Here is an 8066-nt window from a genome sequence, read left to right on the forward strand (position 1 = left end):
ATCCTCTTTCTTCACCTCGGCCGTCACATTGACCGACCTAATTGTTACTTCATTACTGCTGGTATTGCTCAGTTCGATGCACTGTGTCGACCTTAGTACCTCAACGTTCTGTGGTACTCCTACCAGAGTATTAGGCGGTATAAAAATTTCCTCATCCAAAACATTAGCTACCAACCCTTGAACTAGTCCGTTTTCCGCTGATGTGTATGTCCGCAGTAACACGACGCCTGCCCTCAGTGCGGCGCCACATGGTTCTATCATCACATCACCATTCACGCTTCTATCACCAATTTGTAATGTGATTGCCTTGACCGTGTTTGCCGGGACTGCTGTCCTTCCTCTGGTCTTGGCAAACCTGGCCAACTTGGATCCCCGACCTGGTGTGGTCGATCCGACAATATTTGTAAGAAATTCTGGCAACTGGCCAAGAATATTCCTGCCCAACAGGCAAGGTATATTTGACACATTTGTCTCTAGGTTGTGTTTCGTAACGAACACCCCAACCTGCTTCAACCTATGTCCTGCCACCACGACATCCGCCAGAAAATAACCACAGTATGGAATGGTTAGTCCATTAGCTGCCGTCAGGCGCATGCACGTGTCAGACCTTAACCTATGGTCTTTTCCTTTCATCCATTTGGTGTAAAAATTTTCCGTAATTGTCGTCACTTGGGAGCCTGTATCCACAATTGCCTTCACCGCAATGTCCCCAATCGTAATCACCATTTCGGGACAGACTCCCATCATTTTGTTTCTTGGGCCATAACCTCGCCCCTCTGTAGCCTGACCCTGCCTTACAGAGGACGACCGTTTCCCTGGCAGTACCGTGCCATGTGTCCGGGTTGTGAACAGGACAAGCAAATTGGTCGACCGTCGGCCGTCCATTGGAGTGATGGCTTGGCAGGACGCGGCCGTCCAACCCGTCTCTGTTTTGTCCCGTTCTTTTCCTGATTCTCAGCTGTTGACCTGCTTTCTAACCTCCCCAAACGTTGGTCAACCTTATCTAGGTGGGCCAACAGTTGAGCCATCATGGTCTCCATCGTGTCGGCCCCTGTGGGTGGGGATTGTCTCTGTTCAGGCACAGAGACTTTGTCCACCGAACAGTTCGATTGGTCCTCATCCTCGGACCTGCGGATCGCTGAGTTCCTGACCTGAAGGAAGGTCAACTGCGGGTCTTTGTGGACCTCCTCTTTCAACTCTCTTCTTAGGATCGGGGTTGCTAGCCCCTCGATGAAATGGTCCCTCAGTAGGCGCACATCAATGTCAGGTGTTTTGACCTTTACCGAATCAAAGGCCCTGTTCATCCGGTGTGAGTACTCCATCACACTCTCCGCCATTCTCTGCCTTAAGCCTACGAACCCTGCCAGCAGTTGCGATCCCGACCGTCTCTCCCCAAAGGTCTCCATAATCAGATCCAGCACCTTATCTGGATCTGATTGGATGGTTTTATCGTGGCATTTGACCTCTGCCCTAACCGTCTCTCCTATACTGCCCATCAGCAGTCTTAATCTTTCCTCTGGTGACATGCCTCTCGAGGCCCAAGCCGCTTTGACCTCTTCACTGAACCTGTTGGTTAAAGTTGGATCACCGTCTCCGTAAAATTTGTTAATGTGGGACTCTCTGGGTAGGACCACTATATGGGTCTGCTTCTCTTCCAGAGTAGACATTTTATTCCGTAAGTAACAAAAAAAGAGTTCTTTCTTACCGTGTGTGTATGAAAAATTTTTCTCGTTCCTCAATTTTCACAGTTCCTGAATGTCCGAATTCACACACACACTAAACACAGTTATGCACAAGGTTGACTATGGGTGCCTAAAGCGGCAAGTCTAGTTGAATTCATCCTGTCCGACGACGCCAATTGTAACGAGCGAACAGTTACCCTGCTCGCAACGCCACATGTTACGAGACTATTTGCCTGTAGTGCCAAATGTAACGAGTTTAACCACTCATGCTACACAACATCGACTACAGTAGAAATACTCGAAGATGCAGGTTCGCTATTGATCCTTTTATTACATGAATCAAGAAATGCTTCAATATAACACAATGAATCAACAGGAATGCTTCACAATAATAGTCTGAATCAACTGACCCCTAACAGTCCTCACTAGGCTTCATATAACTGAGTCCACATGTCTATTGTCCTTCTTAACACAATATAACCAACTTGATATGTCACACAGACTGACTGATCTAAAGCGAGCGATGAAGAGAGCGAGCGATCGAAAAGGGAAGAGAGCGAGTTCAGCCGTCCCCTCCTATTTATCCCTTGTATTCGTACTCGTATTCGTACTTGTATTCCTCCGTAATCGATACTTGTACTCGATGTCTCCGACTACTAGTTGCGCAGTTCTAACGTACAGTCCGATTAATAAACATCTGCATCCTATCAATCAAAGTTGACAGGCCGTCTGAATCCCCTCGTACCGTTTCCCAAAATAGCACGCGTTGGCTTTGAGATTGTTATCATTCCGATCTAATAAGCCACCTGCTATCAGTTGCATCAGACTGTAATACTGCGTCGCGGCTTATCGTTCGTTATCAGTTGCATCAGATTGTAACTATATATATATATATATATATATATATATATATACTTTTAATGAGTTTTGCCTAGGGCGCTAAATAACCTGAGGCCGGCACAGGATGTAATGCAGATTCTATGAGCCAGTAGTTTAAATGTACGAGGTATGTTTGTAGTGATCGTGGTAGCTTTTTTATTTATTAATTAATTTATTTAAAAAAAAAATGCATTGATCACAATGTAAGGAAAACAAGTTTATGCAACTATAAAGATTTTGAATATAGATTATATTAATATAGACTAATTTTAGTGTAAAACTTCTGAGCGTACATTAACTAATTGACGAAAATCGATCCATAATTATTTTTAAAATAGTTAAAAAATCTTGTTTCTGTCCATTTTGCTTTCACGGTGGTGATAAATTATGGAAAAACTTGAAATTTTCAAAATTTAATATTTAAAGAATCAACCATTTAAAATTTTCAAATGTACGGAAAATAATTTTCAGTTTAATGCTTTATTTTTATTTCTGTTTATCAAGCCTTTCGCCAATGGACGCGAGCAAGTTGTCGAGTATCCTTCCATCATGTTGTTGACATGGAATGAAAACATGATTTTTTTAGATTTAGCAAACAAAGCGACCGTAAAAATAAAAACTTAAGCCTAAAATTAAGTAAGAAATTTTAACTTTTTAGAATCAATGCTATAAAAGTTGCAAATCCAGAGAACTTGAAAATAATTTGTTGAGTTTAAGGCTACATCTCTATTTATTTTCATCAAGCCTAAGTTATATCCGGATGTTGCACTTTTGTAAGACAGTGATTGATAACTATTTGTTTATTAAACGTTGCAGATAAATGCAAATTTAAACCCGATGACCTAGTTTTCCATTTTTTTCGCTTACAATGTGTACAATAAAATTTATGGCAGCCTATCGAATAGCAGGATGCTATTGTTTATGTCGCCATTACACGTGAAAACCAAATCGTTTTTGCTTTTTTTTTAAATTTATTTAGTTACCGAAAATATTAAAAGCATGAAATACATCCAATCTTTAGTAAAGCTCGAAAAATAACAAGATAGACAGGATTTTATAACCATATTAATTATAAATACGCCGTGCATGATTTTTAAATTATTTAATGGGCCTCTCGGATACCTTCTCGCTCGCGTCCATTGAACAATAGTGTTGATCGTTACATTAAACATTTTTTATCAGGATGTGAGGGGTTGGGGGGTGGAAGGCACTTGAAACTGTCGAGGAAGGCGCGCTAAAACCATATCGGGGGTGAAGTGTGTTGACATTAGGTAAAATATATATTTACATTATCATTTTTTTTTCTTTTATTTTTTTTTTCATGGGGGGGGGTTGCCTACTCCATTTACTGGTTCATTCTTTAGAGAAAAGTGTGCCCAGAGGTGTAGCGACCCTTCCCGGCGCCCGGGGACAAACTTTTCGATTTGCACCCCCACCCTCAAGATTTTGATTTGCACCCCCCCTCAAACTTTCGATTTGCACCCCCCCCCCCCTCAAGATTTCTATTTGCACCCCCCTCAACCTTTCAATTTATTTTGCCAACCCATTTAGGCGCCCCCTAAGGTCGGCGCCCGGGAACATATGTCCCCCCCCCCCTCGCTACGCTACTGCGTGTGCCACAATCAAAGATGCCGATCAGAAATTTATGACAATGGATGCATGTGCAGAATTATTGTCCCGTAGTTTCGTCATAGCCACAAAATAGTTCCCTTTTAAACCTGACGGTCTATATGGCAAGTGAAGTAGAGTTCACCTGTTTCTTTGACCTCTGCATATGAAAAGATATTGTGGTAATTGCTATGCCCAGCTGCCTTTGCTTACCCTAACGTGAGCTATGTAGGCTACCTATCGGATGTGGAGGGAACCAGGTAAGGTGTATTGACCTGAATCCGGATTCAAACTTGAGACAAGGGTTAGCAGTCTAGGTCTCTACCGCTAGTCTACTTCGCCCCATAAAATGTTCACACCTTAAAAATGTTTACAAAATGTTCACATTAATTCCAAGTGTCTTCTTCTTCTTCGTTCTGAATTTTAGTGTAATTGACTCCGATCTCAGCTTGCTTTTATTTTTGGAGTTGCTTCAATAGCATTTGTCCAACCAAGAGCAAACTACAAGACAGCAGTTGTTTGTTTTTGAAGTTGCCTCTCCTAGAAGAGTGGTTGTCCCCAGCTAACGAGCCTCATCTGCCCGAGGGTTCGAACTCTAGTCCCGTCGGTTTAGCAGCTATTAGTTTAACCGACTCGACCACGCCGACTCTAAGTGTAAAATCATGCAATAATTAAACTCCATTTTATCACTAACCAATCCTAATTTTACGTACAGAATTTACACAGCTAGTTAGATAATTTAATTAAAGAAAATAAAACACACAGTGATTTAAAGAAATAAAGTGATACCATTTTAATATGTACGTTAAGCAAATATATTACACCTTGCTATCTTTAAACATATTTAAAATATATTATTTTCAAATATTGAGAACAAAATATTTAAGATACAAATAAGAGTTTCTTTAAATAAAATAAATAAATGAGTTCGAATAAAATCAAATGTCATAGTATGTTTATTAGGCTAATATTTTACAGCCTCCTTGCTTTTAATTGATTTTTTAGAACATTCAGTTTTGGTAGGAAAATATGTATAACAGAAAAAAATAGTGTCGTAAAAAAAAAGAATGAAATACAATGGATTCTAATTAAATAAAATGCGTTAATTCGTTCTTTATATGAAACTCCCCACCAATAACGTTGAAGCAGATGCTATTCACTATTCAGACTGTAGAGCTGTATTCGTCTCGGTACCTCGCTGTACTAATCACTGATTCAGTGTAGAGCTTCATTGCCTCATACACTGCTGTATACTGTTGCTGTGGGAACATATTTACTATATACATATATATATATATATATATATATATATATATATATATATATATATATATATATATATATATATATATATATATATATATATATATATACACACACATATATATATATATATATATATATATACATATATATATATATATATATACACACATATATATATATATATATACACACACATATATATATATATATACACACACACATATATATATATATATATATATATATATATATATATATATATATATATATATATATATATATATATATATATATGTATATATATATATATATGTATATATATATATATATATATATATATATATATATATATATATATATATATATATACTAGCTGCATCCCGTGCTCCGCCACGGTAAATCTTTTTTAAATGTACCAACAGAACAAAACTAAACACAACACAAACGAATGCAACAGAAATATTTTTTTGAATCAATTTAACTTTTTTTTAAATTATAATTTAAGTCTCAGAAAATTGTTTGCAAATGATTTGTTTTTTTTTTTTTGTTTTTTTTTTTTTTTACTATACGGAAAATACGATTTAAAATAAATGTCCCGGACTTACAAGTGTTGGGATGACTTGAGGTCGGATTGATTTGACTTTACCAACAACAAAAGGAATGGACATATAGTTCTCTCGGTCCAGTTGGTCTATGAGAGTTGTCAGAACGTAGGCAAAGCCACTCCGTTCGGCGCCATTTCTGAAGTAAACAATTTGAAAACACAAATCAAAGGTGAAAAAATAACCCGATGTTATATAAGGAGGGGAGCGACGCTTCAACCTATAACAAATCTTTAAAAAAGTGATGGTCTCGTCTATGACTTAATTACCAATCAGATGAAGAAGAGTTCATTATTTTCTTAAAATCGGTATTCGCAGGAATGGTGTGAGAAACACTATGGATGAGGGAAAGGTGGGGGGGGAATAGCCAAACTGAGCTTGAATGACTCTGGGACGGCAAGCAGCCTAAAGATGGATCGATCGCTCTACCGTTCGACCACGTCGTTCCAACTACAACAAGGACATGCATGTAGAATTACTTTTATGAAGAAACACATTTACAACGTGCATGTATGTAAAATGTGTTCACACTTTTTACTTTCTCGTATATACGAAGTATAGAGAAAGTCTTGTAATCGTGCAAAAAACAAATCGAGATGTTTGCAAATCTCGAAGTTTTAGGGCTCCCTGAGTCGGAAAAGCATAGTTTTGCAATCTTGTCCGTATATCTGTTTGTATGTGTGTCTGTGTGTGTGTGTGTGTGTGTGTGTGTGTGTGTGTGTGTGTGTGTGTGTAAACACGACAACTTAAGTACCGTTACAAATAGGTTGATAAAATTTCTTATAAAAGTTTTATATCAAAATCGTAGATCCTTATCAACGTTTGGGCGATTTTCGATAACCGGAAGTGGAACCTTTTCTACTTTGAATTTTTCAAAAGCCTATAACTTGAGTACTATTTTAGATAGATGAATGAAAAAATTTCACATGTAAGTAAAAGTTTCAATTATCTGTCATGTACAAAAGTTTGAGTAATTTCCGTTGACCGGAAGTAGTAATTTACGCTATTTCCGATTTCTCAAAAAAAAACGCATGTGAATTTATAAAGTTCTAATGATATCCCGCACTATTATGCACGTGTTATTTGGCGTTCACTTGGTGTGCAATTCTTTTTACGAGATTCTTTTCTATTATAAAAAGTTTAACTTATTAAAATTGGATTTAAAATATTGTCTATGTCCCGAGTTACCATCACCCGTTATGTTATATTAGAATATTCGAGAAAGTTTAGGGGAGATCACTCCCAGTTTATTTGTTAATAACGTTTGAAACCTATCCTACGTGCATATTTGTCAGTGTGGGCACATGTTGGCTATAAATAACGCAACTCATATCCGACACACTTGCCTGCACGTGTAAACCACCGCCTCGGTCGGATCTCTCAATGTTCGGGCGCGTTGAATAAACGGTAGGATATATTTGAGCTCCATTTCCGTTTCTGTGTACTTGAGATGCGTCACATGGCTCGTTTGTTTGCCCTAAGATCAGGAGAAAAATTATAGTGTTGAAATATTTTGTTAAAACTACAATGTTCTTTTTTTTACAGTGTTCACAACATAAACAAAAATACGCATACACATACATACACTAAACACATAAAAACGCGCACTGATACACACATACAATTTAAATTTATATATATATATATATATATATATATATATATATATATATATATATATATATATATATATATATATATATATATATATATATATATATATATATATAAATGCATACATACATATATAAATACATACATATATATATATATATATATATATATATATATATATATATATATATATATATATATATATATATATATATATATATATACGGTTGCTTTTTCCATTTCATATCATGTATTTCAAAGATTCAATGTGTTCGATACATAGTTATCTTTTATATGTACGTGATCTATTAGCGTTGAATTGGTTTTATTTACCTTAACGGTGAGTTTCGTTTCTTTCCACGTTGGTGTTTGAGCTACTGAGTCTACAGTAACAGCTATGTTTCCACATTGTAAC

This window comes from Physella acuta, unplaced genomic scaffold (assembly GCF_028476545.2).
Source record: "Physella acuta isolate Inbredline_101_S28 unplaced genomic scaffold, ASM2847654v3 ptg000330l, whole genome shotgun sequence".
Classification (NCBI taxonomy): Eukaryota; Metazoa; Mollusca; class Gastropoda; family Physidae; genus Physella; species Physella acuta.